The sequence below is a fragment of the Aythya marila genome (genome assembly GCF_965140915.1).
Source record: "Aythya marila genome assembly, chromosome: 1".
In the NCBI taxonomy this organism is placed as follows: Eukaryota; Metazoa; Chordata; class Aves; order Anseriformes; family Anatidae; genus Aythya; species Aythya marila.
In genome coordinates, this window is record NC_139042.1 from 112,214,706 (window position 1) to 112,231,885 (window position 17,180).

The following is a 17,180-nucleotide window of genomic DNA, read 5'->3' on the forward strand; positions in this document are numbered from 1 at the left end:
AGCCTTGTACTCATATCCAGTCAAGTCTTTTCCCCAATGTTCTTCTTACTACTGAATATTTCACTGCAGTCTGCTTTTTCAGAAACAAAAGCACACAAGTGAGGTCCCTGAAGAAAACGCTGTTTGAATTAAAAAAAATCCTTAGTGCTACCTACATCCATATGAATGGAAAAAAAATTGTATTCATTTTAACATCTAAGGATATGAAAGTGTAAGGAAATTTGCAGGTAGAATCTAGAATACTTCTGTATTTGAAAACATGTGAGAAACAAATATACATTACTTCCAATATTCATCACAGTAGAATAAATTATGATGGAGAAACTGGATAGGAGATGAAAATTAAAATTAATCCACTCAAACTGAGCAGTAAACTTATGCTACGTGGTGGAGATAATAAAGGATATGATTCCTCTGTTTTCTGTAAAAAATGGGAAATAAAAAAGAAAACAACATTTCAGTATACTAAAAAGGTTAAGGACTGTTTTGTTTTTTTTTAGGGGTAAGACATGGTAAACACAGCAATTGAATTACATCAGAGGGTATCCATTCCATGCAGTGAAATATATTATGCAAAGGCTTTTGACCTTTAAAAAAATATGTTGATGATTTTCCTCTGCATACAGAAAAATGTCAGCATAGGTGTAAATAAATGTCATTAACTTTGTTTTTGCATTCAGAATATATCCACAAGGACCAAGATGTGCTGGTATTCAGACACATGAAAAGAGAGCATTCAAACCAGCAATTAACCCTCCTAATTCACTTGACTGCTCAGGCCGCCTCAGCGATGGCAACCTCCCACATTATTAAGGAAATAGGTCCTTATCAAGCCCATACAGTATGAGTATGCATGTTGTCTTACCACAAAAACTGCATGCACTGCATGTATTCATGCCATGTTCTGAAGATCTGCTCTCCCAGGGAACTGAAGAAGTCCACTTCCAATTTTCTATTTCTTCAAATATATGTATATAGAAGAAATAGAAAATGAAGAAATAACACTTCACTTTGATAAAGAAATTATAGGTAACTGTATGCCTTACCCTTTAGAGGATGTTTTTACTGGCCACAACCTCATTTGAATGTTTCAAGTTTCAGAGTATGCCTCTATTGTAATCGAAGCTTAACAGTCCATAAAATGACTACCTGGATATTTCCATAATCACATTTCTGCTATCTAGTTGCTATCACTGACTGGAGAAGGGAAATCTAGCACTCTTAAGATGCCAGGAAGAGAAGGCGACTGTAGGTTTTAAGAGACCTTGAGCTGCTGTCTGTCCTGTTGTTCAACATATGTCTCTCTCAGTCCGAACAGGGCAATCCAAAAATACCTTGTTTCAAGAATCCTCCAAAGCCCCTATATATTTTCACCATTTTGAATTTGGAGAATAGGATTAATTTCATTATTCAGTGATACACTGTAATCAAGGATTGTCTCCCACCCAAAACAAAGTTAACATTGGTATTCAACTTTTGAACATTTCAAAAATCTATTTTTGTTTCTTAGTTTTGCAAAAGTGTTTTTGAGAGTAAATGGTAGTAATAACAATGAGCAGAAATAAAGGCCTGCAGGCAGCTTTGGTTTCATCAGTATTTTCATGCAATTTAATGATGATTGATTGCATAAATTCTTGGGAATTGCAGGCAGTCAGCATAGTTAAAAATTAGGTCATTTGTATAGATGTAACCAAATTTAAGCATCCAAGATGGAGAAAAATTCATGAGTCTGCTTAATTATATCTTACAGATTAGCCTGTCCTGGAAAGCTGGATGCTTAAAAAGTGATCCTGCGGATGCCTACCTCTTGTTTGGATCTCTTGATTTCAGCAGCAGTATAGACACCAATAAGCAAAATTGTAAGTGTCTGCAGGACTGAATCCATAATTGAAATCTTCTAAAGTACATCAGATCATACTGGGGTTCATAATTCTGCTCCTTTCTGATACATCTCAGTAACTTAAATGCTGTCAACAACATGCTGTCTTGACATCCTACACCATTACATCATGAAACTGTTTAAATACTCCATGAGTTTGTTGGTAGAACTACATTGGGAATTTTTCTTTAATAGATCATTGACACATTTTGTGCTGTAGTATTTAGAGATTAATAAGTGACTCAATGATGGAAAATTTTATAATAGCTACTTTGTAGCCATTTATAAATTAAGTCAATCAGTGTATGATTCAATACCAATTTGGTTTTTAAATGTGTTATGAAAAAAACATTTTTATATCTCAGTCTAATTTTTAGACATTAATAACCAAACCATTCATTCTATACCATGACTGCTTTCTGCTGTGAGTATGATAGCTCTGGAAGTAATGCATTTTACCTTTGTTCTCTATTTACATCGTGTAGCTTATACCATTTTCAACGACACAAAAGCAATAGAAATATGCTGTCCAGGAAAATTTCAGGGCTCTAAGGGAGTCATATAAAATCACTAGGCAGTGTGATGTGGTAATAACAGTATTATGATGTTGCTTGGAGGACAAGGAGATGGAACCGGAAATAATGGGAAGTTGGTTAGATCCTGTAGGACAATGCCACACACATGTTGATATACACACGTGTGTATATGCATATATATTACATCTGTATACACATGCAGCTGTGGGTGAAAGTTACCAGTTTGTGTTCAGAGACACTCAAAAATACATCAGTGATTTCTGATCTTTCTGAAACTATTCCACATTTTAACTAATATAGTTATTCTTCATTCTAAAGCATACAGTGGTTAGAATGACTTTTAAAAAGGTTCAGTCACATATCACTTTCTTTTTATAGAAGGGGCATAGGACTTTGGTCAGGCCTTAACTTTTGTATGTCATTTGGTGGTAAATTAGTTAATTTATGTTGGCTTAAAACACAGATTAAAAATATTGCTAATGGACATTGATTAGTGAAATAAATGGTACTGACACTAAGTGAATGGCAAGTATAGGCTCTGTTAAACTGTACAGTAAATCTGGTTTTGGAAATAACTTAGGTTGTTAGATGTTAGGCTTCGATGTTGTTGGTGTTTTTTGTTTGTTTGTTTGTTTTGTTTTGTTTATAGGGTTTAAAGTTTATAAAAAGTCCTTAAAGGTTTTAAAGTCTGGGTTTGACAAACATCAGAAAGTTAAGCTTAGCTGAATTCTTTGGTGTACAACCAAACTGGGAATTGCGTGCTTGAAAAATACTTTAGAGAATTTGTTTTAATGAATGTTGTGTGACTATCCATGCAGAGCAGATTGGATCAGTAAAGTTCAGTGCCATGTTCTTCAGTGTTTTCATTCAGAGAATTATGAGTACACAGTGGAAAATTTTTAAGGTAAAAATCCTCCAAGATTTATGAGAATATTACATTTTATCCTTCCTTTCAGTCTTCTGAGCTCAAAGGTGCTGCTGCAGAACATGACAAATCAATCTACAGGTTAGAAATAATCCCGAAGTGCTCAGTGGTGCTGAACTTCCACGTAGGACTGCTGGCGAGAAACATGTTCTACCATACTCTGCCTGGTTACAGAACTGTGTTGTATTCATACAGGAGAGATACTGGCTGTGATAGATTATGTTTTTGAGCCGGTTAAGGTTGTTTGTTTGTTTGTTTTTTGATGAGATACTTTTCTGTTGAAAAAAGATAGTTCATCAAAACCAACACTTTTTTCGAGAAAAGGTCAGCTTTAACAAATGTTCTGCCTTTAGGAAAAAGTATCAAAAAGTATAGAAACTGCAATTTTTTCACTTTAGCAGATCTAAAAATAAAATATCTGCTCAGAATTTCATTGTGAAGTTCAAGTTAATATGTAGTAAAATACAAACATTTTAGAATTAGCTGAGCATTTTCCTAATAGAAACAGAATTATGTTTTATACTTAGTTCTCAAAAGTGTCTCCTCTTTAATGTTCTGTATTGTGCAGGCTTTCTTTTTTACATTTCCCACATACCTTTGTAATTTTCCAGTTATTGCATTGGAAACATTCAAGTTTAGTTAAATATCAGCAATAGAAAACAGGATACCTACCTAGGGATGTGGCTTATCAAGCATACTTAATTTTCTCTTTGGTACAAGGTCGTACACAGTAATTGCTTTGAGTTATTGTTCTGGAGAGCATGTTTAACATCTATGATGGATTTATGTTCTTCTCCTGTCCTCTAAGATCTAGAACAGAGCAAGAGATCTTTGATCTCTTAGGAATAGCTCTGGTTTTTAAAATTCATTTCAAAGTATTTGATATAGAAAGCAGGGTTATGCAAAAGAATCCTGAGTTGTAAGTAGAAAATAAGAAAGTTTGTCCTTCCAGTCCAAAAAAAGCTAAACTATAGCACAGATGAGTTTAGCCATCCTGAAGGAGTTCCCTTGCACCAGAGAGCAGCATGACAATTTGAATCATAATCTTGAGCTTTAAGTAGCTTTTCAAATCACTTGAACTAGGAGCACAAGGATCTTTGAAAAAGAATCTTAAAGCCTGGAACTTGATTCCAAGCAGAGGATGACAAGAGATGACAAGTTGCCTGGTAGTGTATGCTCGGTGCAGAAAGCTTTGTCTCAAGGAATGCATCATGTATGTAGACTAAGGAAGAAATGATGACAGCATGAATAATGAAAAGTAAAAAAGGAAGCTTGTACTACGTTTTGTCAAGACCACACTTCACGAGTTTCAGTGAAATAATTTCTTGACTAAGAGAGGGAAAATCAGACTTATATGAGCCTCAAAGTGTTTGACAAATACCAGCTATAAGCTCAAACTACTGTTTTGAACAACTTCTTTGTTTTCATTGTCTGTTACACTTCATAATTTATGAGGAGGAACAGAAAAGATAACAGAATAAATGATCTGGGCTTTGTTTTGGGGGATAAAACTTTTATGCCTTAAGAAAAACAACATTAGCTACAAACAAACAAACAAAACAAATAAAAAAAGCTCTAAAGGAACTGTTCAGATATCATTCAGTGTGTAGCTGGTCCAACATTACTGAGGTACTTGGAGACCTGTAGATTTGTATTCTGTATAATGTATTTGACTGTTCTAGAGTAAAAGGGCTATAAGGGATTGGAAAGACAAGTGTAGACGAACAAGTAACAGTGAAACTGCTGATTAGAAAACACTTTTTCACACTAACAACATGAGATATACTTTCAATATGTCAAAATAGGAGTTCTTGTAGCTGAGGGCCAGGTGCAATTTTGTAAGAATAGGCTGAAATGAAATGAAGTTTTCCTGTAAGTTATAGACAAAATAAATGCTGTTGATGTCTTGATGTATTTATTTTTTAATCTTACACTAGATAGGAAAAAGGACATCTAAGAAATGTTCGTCTTTATTGTGTGTGTGCTTTTGTTGTTGGTGGTGGTGGTGTTTTTTTCCCCTCAAAACTTTTCACTCTGCCACTGTAAACTTGCTTGCTCTAGCATGAATCTATTATGAGAAAAGGTTTGGAAAACCGGTGCAATGTTGTACCAGAAATACTAGATAAAACTGAAAAATTATAATCACAGACTTAGTAGAAGACCTTTTCCTTTAAATACTAGCTACTGACAGGTTTGACTTAGTAAATACCACTTAATTACAAATTAAATACATGTTCCTCCACATTAGTTGATAATTATGGTTAATATAGTAGACCCAAAAGTAATTACCTTCAACAAGAAGAGAAGTTGTAGAAGACAAAAATAATCACGTATTTACATGTAACAAGGTGCATTTTGTGTTAGTCTTCTTCCACTACCTACTACTTGTAAATAAATGATCAATGATTTCCATGCAAGAAAGGACTTGGTCAATATCTTTTCCCTATAAAAGAAGCATTATAGATTTATATGGGAATAAATTCACTAAACAGAAAAATTAAGAAGGCAAACAATGCATATAGACAAATTAAAATGAAGTGTGGGAAAATCATTAAAAATTAATGTGCCTTAAATTTCATTCTAAGTTATTTACCACTCATGGTATCTTTATTGCTAATTCAGGAAAACAAACAGACGAACCAGGAAGAATAAAGGCTTTATTTTACCTTAAATAACACTGTGATATAAAAGAAACAGCACTGAAACATGTTCTGTTATTGGGAGTTAGAATCAAGACATGATATGATATCAAGATGATATAACAAATCCTTTGAACTCATGACAGAGCAATTGTATGTGAATCACAATATGATGCGGTGTCATGTTGACAGACCTGTTTTGTTTTTTATTTGCTGTACCTTAGAATTTTATTAGCCAATAAAAGATTGAAGAAGCAGATTTTGCAATGGAAAGCAGCTCTAAGGATGAGTTCTGTAATCCCAGGTTGATGCTCAAAAACAGTGTTTCAGTGGATAAATCCTTTTCCTTAGAGACACAAAACAAATTAATGAAATCTTGACCCTTGGAACACATCAGTCTTTGTTCCAAACTTGGAGGGCAAGGCCATGGCCTGCCAGGTAATGCAACAGGCCTTGGCCTGCCAGGTTGCAGCAATGAGCAACCCGGCCATGCCGAGACAGAATAATTATCAAAGTGGTACAACAGGAGTGGAAACTAGTGTTAGTGTCAATAATTGGAATTAAGGAGGAAGTACCAATGACATCATACATCCATTACATTAAAATAAATTTTCAGTGTTGTCATAACATTCCTATTGCACTTACATATTTCAGAAGTGGCAGTAAGATGGAAAATAGCATTTACCATTGAATTATGAAGGTCTGAAGTGGCCTGTTCACTTGTGGCCTGAGAGAACAAGGGTAGGATTCTGGGTAACTTCTTCAGTATTGAGGAGAATTCTATGGTCACTTCCTTCCAGAATGAAACAGGAGCTTACAAGGCTCTCCAAGCTCTGGTTTTCACCTCTGTCCCCACTGCCTCCATAGATAATCCCCATTCTGGTCAGTCAGTCAACCACGCTTTACACCTGAAGATTAGGATCTTGAACCAGAACTGTTGCTACATGGGGGGGGCCTGAAACACAGATTTTCAAAAGCAGTCAACACCCTGTGCTTCCTATCAGAGCCTCTAAATGATTTTGCTCAGTGGAGACGAGATGAAAGGAACTGCCAGTTATCCTCAGACTCTGATTTCTTTCCTTTGTCACCTCTGAAAGTTTTTTCAGATCTTAAAATTTCAGACAGTTTCATCTCTCAAACAAGCAAGTCAGATAGACTTTCAGATTCTGGACTAAAACTAGCTAAACAGTAATCTCGCTTTCTTAAATATTACTTCAAATGAGGGTGATTATTAAGGCAGAACTATTTATAAAAAATAATAGCCTCGTAAATTTAGCCCGTCCTTTGAATGCTTCCTAGACACTTCTGTGATTTCCTTAGATTGCAGTCTATACATAATATCATAATTTAGATTAAAATTATTTAGACAATCAAATCAAGACAGAAGTTTACATGTACTTTGTTGATGAAGCTTGTATGTTTAAAGATCTAATATGTATGTTGATGCTTCTGATGCCTGAATAGGTGCCTTAAACAATTTCAGTAATTAAAAAGTGTGCATCTTATGCCAACTTCTGAAGAGGTGACTGAAATTTAAGTGTTGTGTGAATACTAGCAGGAGTGCACACATTTTCAAATATTTGTTATAAAACTTTGAATCATAACCACCAGTGTCAGTCATTTTTCATTATGAGAATGTTGGCAGGTAATTTTTGATAGTATTCATTGAACTTCAAGGCAAATACTAAATTTTGGAAAAAATGCAGATATATGAGCCTGAAGGGCCATGACAAAATGATTTGTCCTGCTATACTTAGATTTAAAATCAATTCTAGTTTCAGAATATTATTTAAATATGTAAGTATCTTCTCAGAGATAATCTTATTTGTGGCCATAATGTGTATATTTCCTTAATTTCTCTACATACACTCAACCTTGATACTATTTTGTTTCTTTATGATAAAGTGTATTTAGTAAGGCACTAGGAGCATGTCCTTTTAAAGAAAGAAGATTTGTTTTCAGACACCAAAAAGACAGTGTTGGAAGTTGGCACTGATTTTTAATATTTATTCCTGGCACATGACTTTTCTTCTTGGAGACACAGAAGGACCAGTACACTCAATAAATTAACTTTGGTTAATATTTGAGACTAGTGATGACTTTTGGCTCTTCTGCCTCAAGGGGCATTACTTTTATTTCCTCAGGGAATTCATCTACTGGACAATGAATGCTAAAAACATGGTTGACAAGAAAACAGTAGTGCCCCTGGTGTTGCCCTGTTCTGTTCACTAGCTCCCCATGTAACATTTAATCTAAAGCAGGCTCGGCATATAAACTTTACAATATGAGAGAATATGAAAACTTGTTTTTGTGTGAATATGTCTCTTCCCTTCCTCTTAGTTCCTTGGCATTGTCCACTTCTTGAGGAAAACTAATGAAGAAGTAGAGATTTCTGAGCCACCTGGAAGTTTCTTCCAAGAGAGGAACAGAATCACTGCCACCTTTTTTATTGTTTCCCTAACCCATCAGTGCCCACTTCTTTCCTATAGATTAGAAGAAACCTCTGAAGGTCACCTGGGGTCAGAGACTTGAGGATGAATCAGATTGTTTGATTAATCAGTTTTGAATATTACAATGTATAAAGATTTGATAACATCTTTGGGAAATCTGTTCCAATGTTTGAATACCCTCACTGTGATTTATTTCCCTAATAACTTGTTGTACTTGCCTGTATTGGAACTTCTATGTGTGACCCATTGTCTTGCAATGTGAATGTCAAATGAATCCCTGTCTATTTTGAACAAAAATTATCCTGTTTCTTTGGAAAGGAAAAACAAATGGTAGTTAAATGTGATGTCTACATTAGTTTTTACTGTGATAGTGACTTCAAAGTCAAAGACAGGAGTAGGGAGAAAAACACTACTGTGACCTCATTGCTACTTTTGACAGATAAATAGCTGAACTTTCTAATACCCTACGAGCCAGTAGGTGCCTTCACTTCATGTGTCAAAATATAGACTAGCTGGTGTTTCTCATCTAATTGCAGTAAATTGAATCAGTAGTATGTAAAATTTTGAAAGGAGGGCTTTTGGCAAGGAATTTTCTTATCCCCAGGTAATGTTTACATGTTTTTTGTTATTTTATTAATTTTATTCTTCTTATACCTAATAAGGAGTAAAACTTCTCAATACTTTATCAACTGTCTCGCTGAATCATTCAAACTGACCTGTATTGATTGATTTTGTAGTTGGGGCAGCATAAGAACTTTATTTGTCCATCTAGTTCTGTGTCTTTTTCTCGTGTACAATTACTACGTGACCTTTGACTATGTTAGGAAATATAAGTACTCATTCTGTGTTGATGTGAATTGTTGGTATTGAAACACTGTGCTCTCAACTGTGAAAGTACTATCACAGCTATCAAGCCTTTTTGAATGCTGATGGGGTATACACAATGCTCGATACATACAATAAAAATAGATCATTTGTGAAATATTTACACTTGGAATTTGCTTTCCCTAGTATGTAGAAGTTCAAGAGATTTGTTGAGTCATACTGATTCATAAAAGGAATGATAATAAACATTTTTTATTATTTTTTTTTCTGTATCAGAGAACAGGGAAAATCATTAGACATGAGTCTGTAATTACAGACTCAGATGCAATGCTATCATATCAGATTCCTCTGACACCTGTTTTCTTTCATTCAAAAATAAACATAGAAAACATACAGTATAATGGAAATTGAAAATAGTTTTGTTCCTCTTCAGTGATCAAAAGATTGCCAAGTGTCCTTTTAAAATATTGTAAAGTATTGTAAAACAAAAGTTTTACACTTTTTTATTTTATCAGGGATTTTTTATTTTTTCTTTTACATTTGACTAACCTACCACATTTCCTCCACAATATTTTGGCTTTCTAACACCTGAAGGTTATGTTAATCTCTAGAAAAGATATTCGATATTCTGCTGTCCCTATTTGGTACTATTAATGTCATATTTTCCAATCTGTGTGTTAAATGTTTCACCTTACTCTGTCATTGTATTTCTTACTGAAGTGTATGAAGACTTATTTTTATTTTGAAGCTCAGTTGCATTTTTTTTATTGAAACTGAGAAGTTGAAAACATTATGTATCAAACAACTTGCATGTGCTTTTTGATTTTGTATAACCACAGAAATGATTTTCAGCCACAAATGGAAGTATAAGATGAACTTTCTCTTAAAATATTTTCCATTGTTTGTTCATTGGAATGCTAGCCTAAGTTCAAAATTTGGGAGGTACTCAGGTTCAGATCTGGTTTACATTTGCAAATTTGACTTGCTGAGCATTTTACATCTCTGTGTATTTCCATTTTGGTGTCCCCCATCTATATATAGGGTTATTATTAAAAAGTATTATCCTGGTATATTCTGAGAGGAGTGACAATAACTTAGAACTGTAGCAGCAAAGAGAGAGGTGTTAGAATTTAGCATTTGTAATGAAAATTGATTGCTAAAATTCATGTATTTGTGAAAACATATTGTATATTTAATACTTATCCAGTGAAAATGCAGTCAATATACCATGTAGATATATTTTTGAAACATTTTAGGTAAACATTATAAAATGTACATAGTTACCTGTAACCAGCATTCCAACATTTGCAACTGGAGGAAAACAAATAAAATGACCAGCATCTTTTTCATCTTTTTCATCTTTTTTTTTTTTTTTTTTTTTTTTTTAATTTTAAAATAATGCAGAAAGTCAATACGATACTTATAAAGAAAGTAAATACTTGGAATCCAGAAAAAAAAAAAAATCAAACACCCTCTCTTTTATTGTCTAAAACATTGATTTTGCAGCTGCTCTAGATTGGAGTAGATAGCCAGATTCATATTTTCTTCAGCTTTCCAGAATAAACTATACAGATGCTCACCAGTTACAGATATTACAGGCAGAAATAGCACATGTACTGTCAGGCTACTAAACACAGGAAATAATTGCTGTTCACTTTTCTAATAACTTAGCATTGTTATCTCATTTTATGAGCATAAGTTTATCAAGTAGAGCATTAAATCACTTTCATTTTTATGAGGATTATATCAAAACACCAACAGTAGTATTCTGTATGGCTCCAAGTCTTCTGATATCTGATTTTTCAAAAACTTATTCAGTTCTTTGTCTAGAAACCTATTACCAACCAAATTTTATAACCTTTATATCTCTGTATACATCACACTTCTCAAATGCATTAAGTTATTCATTACTACTTGCAATATCTCATATCTCTTAGACAATATGTTTTTAAGTTGTTCCAACATACAGAACTATTTTTTTCTCTGTGACTCTGTACAACTTATCATGAGGTTTATCCACCTTGGTGTACAGTAATAGCTCAGATTTTTTTTATTATTTTTTTTATTTTTTATTTTTTTGTATATTCAGCATTTTCACAAGATTCTTCTAAGAAAGGAAATAGAGTTTTTGTGGTTTGGTTTGACTTTTTTCCATTTTTAGGCAGTGTTTAAGTTGCATCAATTTTTAACATATCCTTACTTTTTTTTTCTTTTTTTTTTCCTAAAATAAGTAAAAAGAGAATTTATTTCCAGCTATTATGTGTATATTTGGTTGACTTCATCTAAGACAATCACTGTATTGGAACCACATTCTGAAAAGCAGATAAATCCTTTGTAGCAACACCAGTCCCACAGCAAATATCAAGTAGAGCTTACATCACCTTATGTAAGATTTGAGTATGATGGAGAAATGTATGCTAATTCTGTTCAGTTCTGGAAAATTTTGTAAAAACTGTTGTTAAAGAGGTTGTAGAAAGCTAGTGATTGATCTCTTCTCTTAAGCAACAAGGTATAGAACAAGATGAAATGGCCTCAGATTGTACCAGGGGAGATTTAGGTTGGATATTCAGAACAAAAAACAAACAAACAAACAAAACTTCACTGAAAGGGTTGTGAGGCTGTGCAACAGGCTGCCCATGGAAGTAGATGAGTCACCATCCCTGGAGGTGTGTAAAAGTTGTGTGGATGTGGTGCTTAGGATCATGATTTAGTGGTAGACTTAGCAGTGCTAGGTTGATGGTTGGACTAGGACTATGGACTTATAGGTCTTATCTAACCTAAACAATTCTATGAGATAGGTAGGAGGATTCAACAAGTGAAGATGTATTTTTTCATTAGAGTCCTCATACTTGCTAACAAACCACACTTGAGAGGTGCGTATTTTTTGTAGGAGCTTTTATTATTCCAGAGTGGGGTTTTCCCAGTGAGGGATTCTAACATGTAAACTCTTGAAAACAATGGTAATTGTATCTACGTTTACTGATTTCACAGTGGTGATTGCAGAAGTGTATTCACTGATTGCAGTCTATCAAACTTTAGAGTTTCCTTAGCAGCTTAAGAAAATTGTCAGTTAGTCACTATTTCTCATTTATGATGTTCAAATACTTCAGGAGATTCTTCATTATTAGTAGTGGTCATTTTGGACCAACTTCTGACATGAACAAATAATTATTTGGGAAAATATCTAACTTACAAAAAATAGTTGGATGAGATTCCCTTATAAAAGACTGCAAGAGGCTGTCTAAAAGACTTTTACTTGCAACGAATAATCTAATCACGTTTCCAAAATGGTGTCTTTTAAGATTCTTTTGCTGTAGTATTTAATTTTATGGGACTACCATACTTTAAAGGTTTTGAAGAATATTTGCTTTTCTAAGCACTTCAAATTATGTTATTGTAAATATTAAAATTTTAACTTCCTTGCCACTATCATTCTTTCACATTTTTACTTTCAAAAATTTTATTACTGTCTTCTGTACTTGTGACTACCTTTTATGATCCATTTTGAGTTCAGGCATTTTCCCGATGTCTTACATTATGTGGCCCCCTGCTGTCTTGTAATACTGCTAGGTATACAAGGTAATCTCTACAAAATGTGCAATAGCAGTAAATAGCAATCAAAAGAGAACCGTTGTATGTATTTTTGTCTCTTGTTTTTTTGTTTTGTATGACAACTTATTGGAAACATTGATTCAACTGCCAAGCCTAGGCATAAGATGATGAATAATCAAGTGTGAATAAGGAAAATCACTTTAAGTGGCTAAGAGGAGTTAAGAAGGTCAAGCAGGAAGAAAACCTGTTGTAGGGATTTCATTTTAAGTGTAGGTGTCTCATCTGCTTATAATTAGAAACAGTTTTTTGGGTTTCAGCTGTGCTATGTCTTGTGTAACGACAACCCTCATCAGAGTAATTTGACTGATATTCTTACTGGCCTTTGCTGCCCTACTGTAATAAATGTTCACTTGTGTGAGACACTGAGCTAAGTCATTTGCTCTTCTATGTCTGCATAGCAGTGTGTTAGTTAAGGATGATACTTAGTCAAACATTAGCAGCTTCATTACCTTCTTACAGGGATTAACTTTATGCTACACTGGAAGGGTTTTATATTTTTCCTTTGTATTTTAGAGTCAATAGTAAAATCACAGACCAGTTAAACACCGTTATTCTCTCAGACTTTTTTCAGTATGTAAGAATATCATCTTTGATAACACATCAGTGTCCTCCTTTTTTTCCTATGGAGGAAATAAAACCACTCTTTCCAAATACATTTACCCTCTGCTTCAGCTTTAGTATTCCTTCAGAACAAGCTCACTATTAAGCAAAGTGGTTCGATTATAACCTTTTTTAAATAGGTCAATTTTAGAGTTATTTTTCCACAGGCATGAAGAACAGGTATAAATTACAGATCTTTAGCACTGATAGCCTGTAGCTAATTAAAATTAATTGCAAGTTTAACAGATATTCGAAGTTATAGGGGAAAAAAGGAAAAGAATGATTCAAAAATGAAATACTAAACTCTCAATTTAGTATTAAGTTGTATCTTGGGGGATTAAAAAGATAGATCCATATAGATATAAGTATTTATGAATAGTGGGATATGAGGAAATTCAGAAGGCAAAAGTAAATAGATAACCTGAAGGTAATTATAACTAAATGCTTTTTTTTTTTTTTTTTTTTTAATTTCAGAAACCCAAAGGAAAACAAGATGTGTGGCTATTAGAATGGAGTGATCAGGATTCAGAGTCTTCAAATAATACAGCCAGAAGCATTGTTTACTCAGGACAGCACTTCTGACCACGTATCTCCAAAGTACTCCGAAGCTTCCGAAGCTTGGTAAGTGAAAAATAATGATCCTTTACATCATATTACAGTCCAGTTCTGTGGTTATGGTAATTCTGCTGGTGTATAATATTTTGAGTTTAACCTCTAAATGCTTACAAAACCTCTGACAGCATTTGTAATGGGATTTTAGTCTTTATGCTACATTTCCTATTATGAATTTATACTCACTGTGTTTGATACACTTGTAGAAAGCCTGTTAATCTGTGTCATCTGAAAGCCTTCAGATGATACTGAATACTTTACATACTACCCATCCAAGAAAAAGAGATAAGGAAAGGAAGAAAACTTTTTGGGCAAACTGATGACAATCTACATGTAGCTATCATATTTTTTTTTTTTTTTTCCTTTTAAATTAGAATTTGGACATATTCTGTGTATGTTAATTTGGAGCACCAAGTATCTGAGACCTAAAGAAAACTTATAAATAATTACCAGATCTTCAGGAAACTGCTCTCTAGAGGTTAGAGTGCTGGCAAGCAAGGTTTTGAATGCTATTGCTTATCCTTTTGGGATTGCAATGAAAACTTTGACTAACTAATCTACCAGATCTTGCCACTGAGCCTCTGCCGCAAATGGAGGTGAAATTGAAGTAAAAAAAAAAAATTCCATATATTAAGGTTCAAAGTAAAATTGCTGATATATAATTTACAGATATTGAAGCAAAAATGTTTAATGGAGCTGTACTCCACAACTTTGAGTACTCCAAGACTTCAGTTATTGGTAAATTCAATTCTGTAGAAGTTATTGTAACTTCAGTGCTAAGTATTATATAATTGTAAACAAATGCTTATAAACAGACTATAGGGAAATAATATTCATTACAGAAGATTACTAGCTTCTACCTGGCTATGAATGAAGTAATCTATTATGTGAAATTATTGCAAGTAACTGAAGTTTAAAACTGGACATACAAATGAGCATCTGGATATAGCTAAGGTTTTCTGTATGCAGCTGAGCTCTTGCAATAATATTTGAGAACACTGGTAGTCTTTTAGCAAGTGAGGTGACAAAAGAATGGCTGGAAATTAAGGAACTGCTTGGAAATAAATGTTATTGTTTTTGAGAATAAGTAAGGTTAGTTTTGCATTGTGCCAGAGTGCAATACCTTAGCATATATCTCCTTAGCATAAAAGTTTGTGACCAACAAAAACATGAAAAATGTAAATTTTCTTAAGTTATATGTATAATGTCAAACTGGTTTTGTTTTCATAGTAGAAAAGAAAACAAGAATTCTGGCTGTCAACTGGATAAACAATTTTATTATTTTAATCAGTATTGCACACAAATCTGGATTTACTTCACTTTTGACAGTTGCTAGGACAAAACCCTATAGGTCCTGTGTACAAAGCTTATATAGAATTTATTTGGAGTGCAAGCTGTTTCAACTTTGCTTATTAAGCTGTTCTTAAATATCTGATCCTCATCTGTATTTGTCATGATTTTTTGTTGCCCTCGACTTTATTCTTTACTCACTGTACTCTTGGAGAAAACACTACCTTGCAAGTACATATAAGTGAATATCTAATTTGGAATATGAATATGGATGTGAATGTGAATATGGATACGTGAGCATGGAGAGGAGCTGTGCTTAAAGGTAAAGTGACCACTACAATGGCTCTGGCTGAGCCTCTGTGGACTTTGCCACAGATGTTTCTATGTTCAAAACGAGATAAGAAAATCCAGTACCCGTTTTGAGAAGTGGTTGTTATGCTTTTCTGATTACCTGAGAGTGTGGTAGAAATACAGAGCTGAATATGGCGATAAATATGGGGAACTCATTACAGAATTTGTTTTGGCTTTCACTGTGCAATTCAGAGGATAAGAAGGGAAAGACAGAAGGGAGATCAAATGAAATAAGTGGTTAGATAAATGGAATAGAAAATACAGCTGAGATTGACTGAGGATGCTAACTGTCAGAGAGATGATAATTGTCCTTTCCAGGTTCATGCTCTAGATGGATCCACATGGTTCTAAAATAACATAAAAGACAAGTTGAGAGGGATCCTGATGAGCAGGTAGAAGTTGGTTTTCGCTGAAGTCCAAAACTGCCTGAAAACATTTCCTTGTGTTTTTCTTCCTCTCCAATGTTCCTTAGAGATGTGAGGAATTCTGTATTTTTAAAGCAATTTAACTGGTGGAGGATACTCTCCTCTGACATACCTGAAATTTGTGTTCTTTAGAAACTTCGGTCTAAGAAGTTGGAGAATGTTTAGTCCTTTCCTGTCTGATGCTTCTGAAAGAACTAGGAGGGCTGCTCTGATGTGATGTCAGTAACAGCAATCAGAATAATTCCTGAATATTACAGGACTTGCATGGAGGGATAGTTTTCATTTCTCTGCAGCCCTTCACATCGGCTTTTGATATCTGCATATCAAACTAGATATTTTGAAGTTCCAAAATGAGGCAAGTGAGGAAAAAATGCGTGGCAATTTATAAATGGCACACTGAAATTACTGTGGTTTGGAGAACTAGATTCAGCAGACTGGATTTCTCTTAACTCTTTTCTATTGAATTCCCACTCTTGTGACATTGTCTTGTGCCTTATAATTCATCCCCTCTCTTTAATTATTCACCCTTCATTAATACATATTTCTATGGCTGGTAAAAAGAGACAAGAGAATTGATTGGCATGACACCCCTGAGGCATTTAAACCAGCCTGTTGCCTCCAGACTGGCAGCCTGTCATAAGCTTAATATTTCATGTATAGAGAACATAATAGCACTATAAAAACAACACCAAACTTCATCTGTTGGCAGAAATGCAGCTTTGCTAAGACTGCTGTAAAGATCAAGTGGAAAGCTCTCTGGAAAAGTAATATTGACCCAATAATGTTAAATTTAAATTAAATCCATTATTGTACAGGAATAAATGAGAAAGCAGAACAAAACAAAAAGTTCTGGGGAAGTCAGACTCCACAGAAGAGTACAGAAAAAAATATTGCTCACAAACTTAAATTGGCAGTGAAGGATTATATAAAAACAGTTCTGTAAACCAACATTTGTTAGATAATACAAGGATGTTCTAAGTTAAAAAAAACAAAAAACACAACATAATTTTAGGATGGTGTGTGCCATTCTTGATGT

The 17,180-nt window shown here is 34.0% G+C and overlaps 1 long non-coding RNA gene across 1 annotated transcript in view; it reads left to right on the forward strand.

Annotated features, from left to right (window-relative positions):
* LOC309880231 overlaps nucleotides 1–14,292 on the forward strand; it is a 28,960-nt gene extending 14,668 nt beyond the window's left edge. The window contains exons 2-3 of the long non-coding RNA XR_014317923.1: nucleotides 1,751–1,859; nucleotides 13,941–14,292. This is a non-coding gene — a long non-coding RNA (uncharacterized lncRNA). The remainder of the gene's footprint in view (nucleotides 1–1,750; nucleotides 1,860–13,940) is intronic.
* Nucleotides 14,293–17,180: the final 2,888 nt, after the last annotated feature.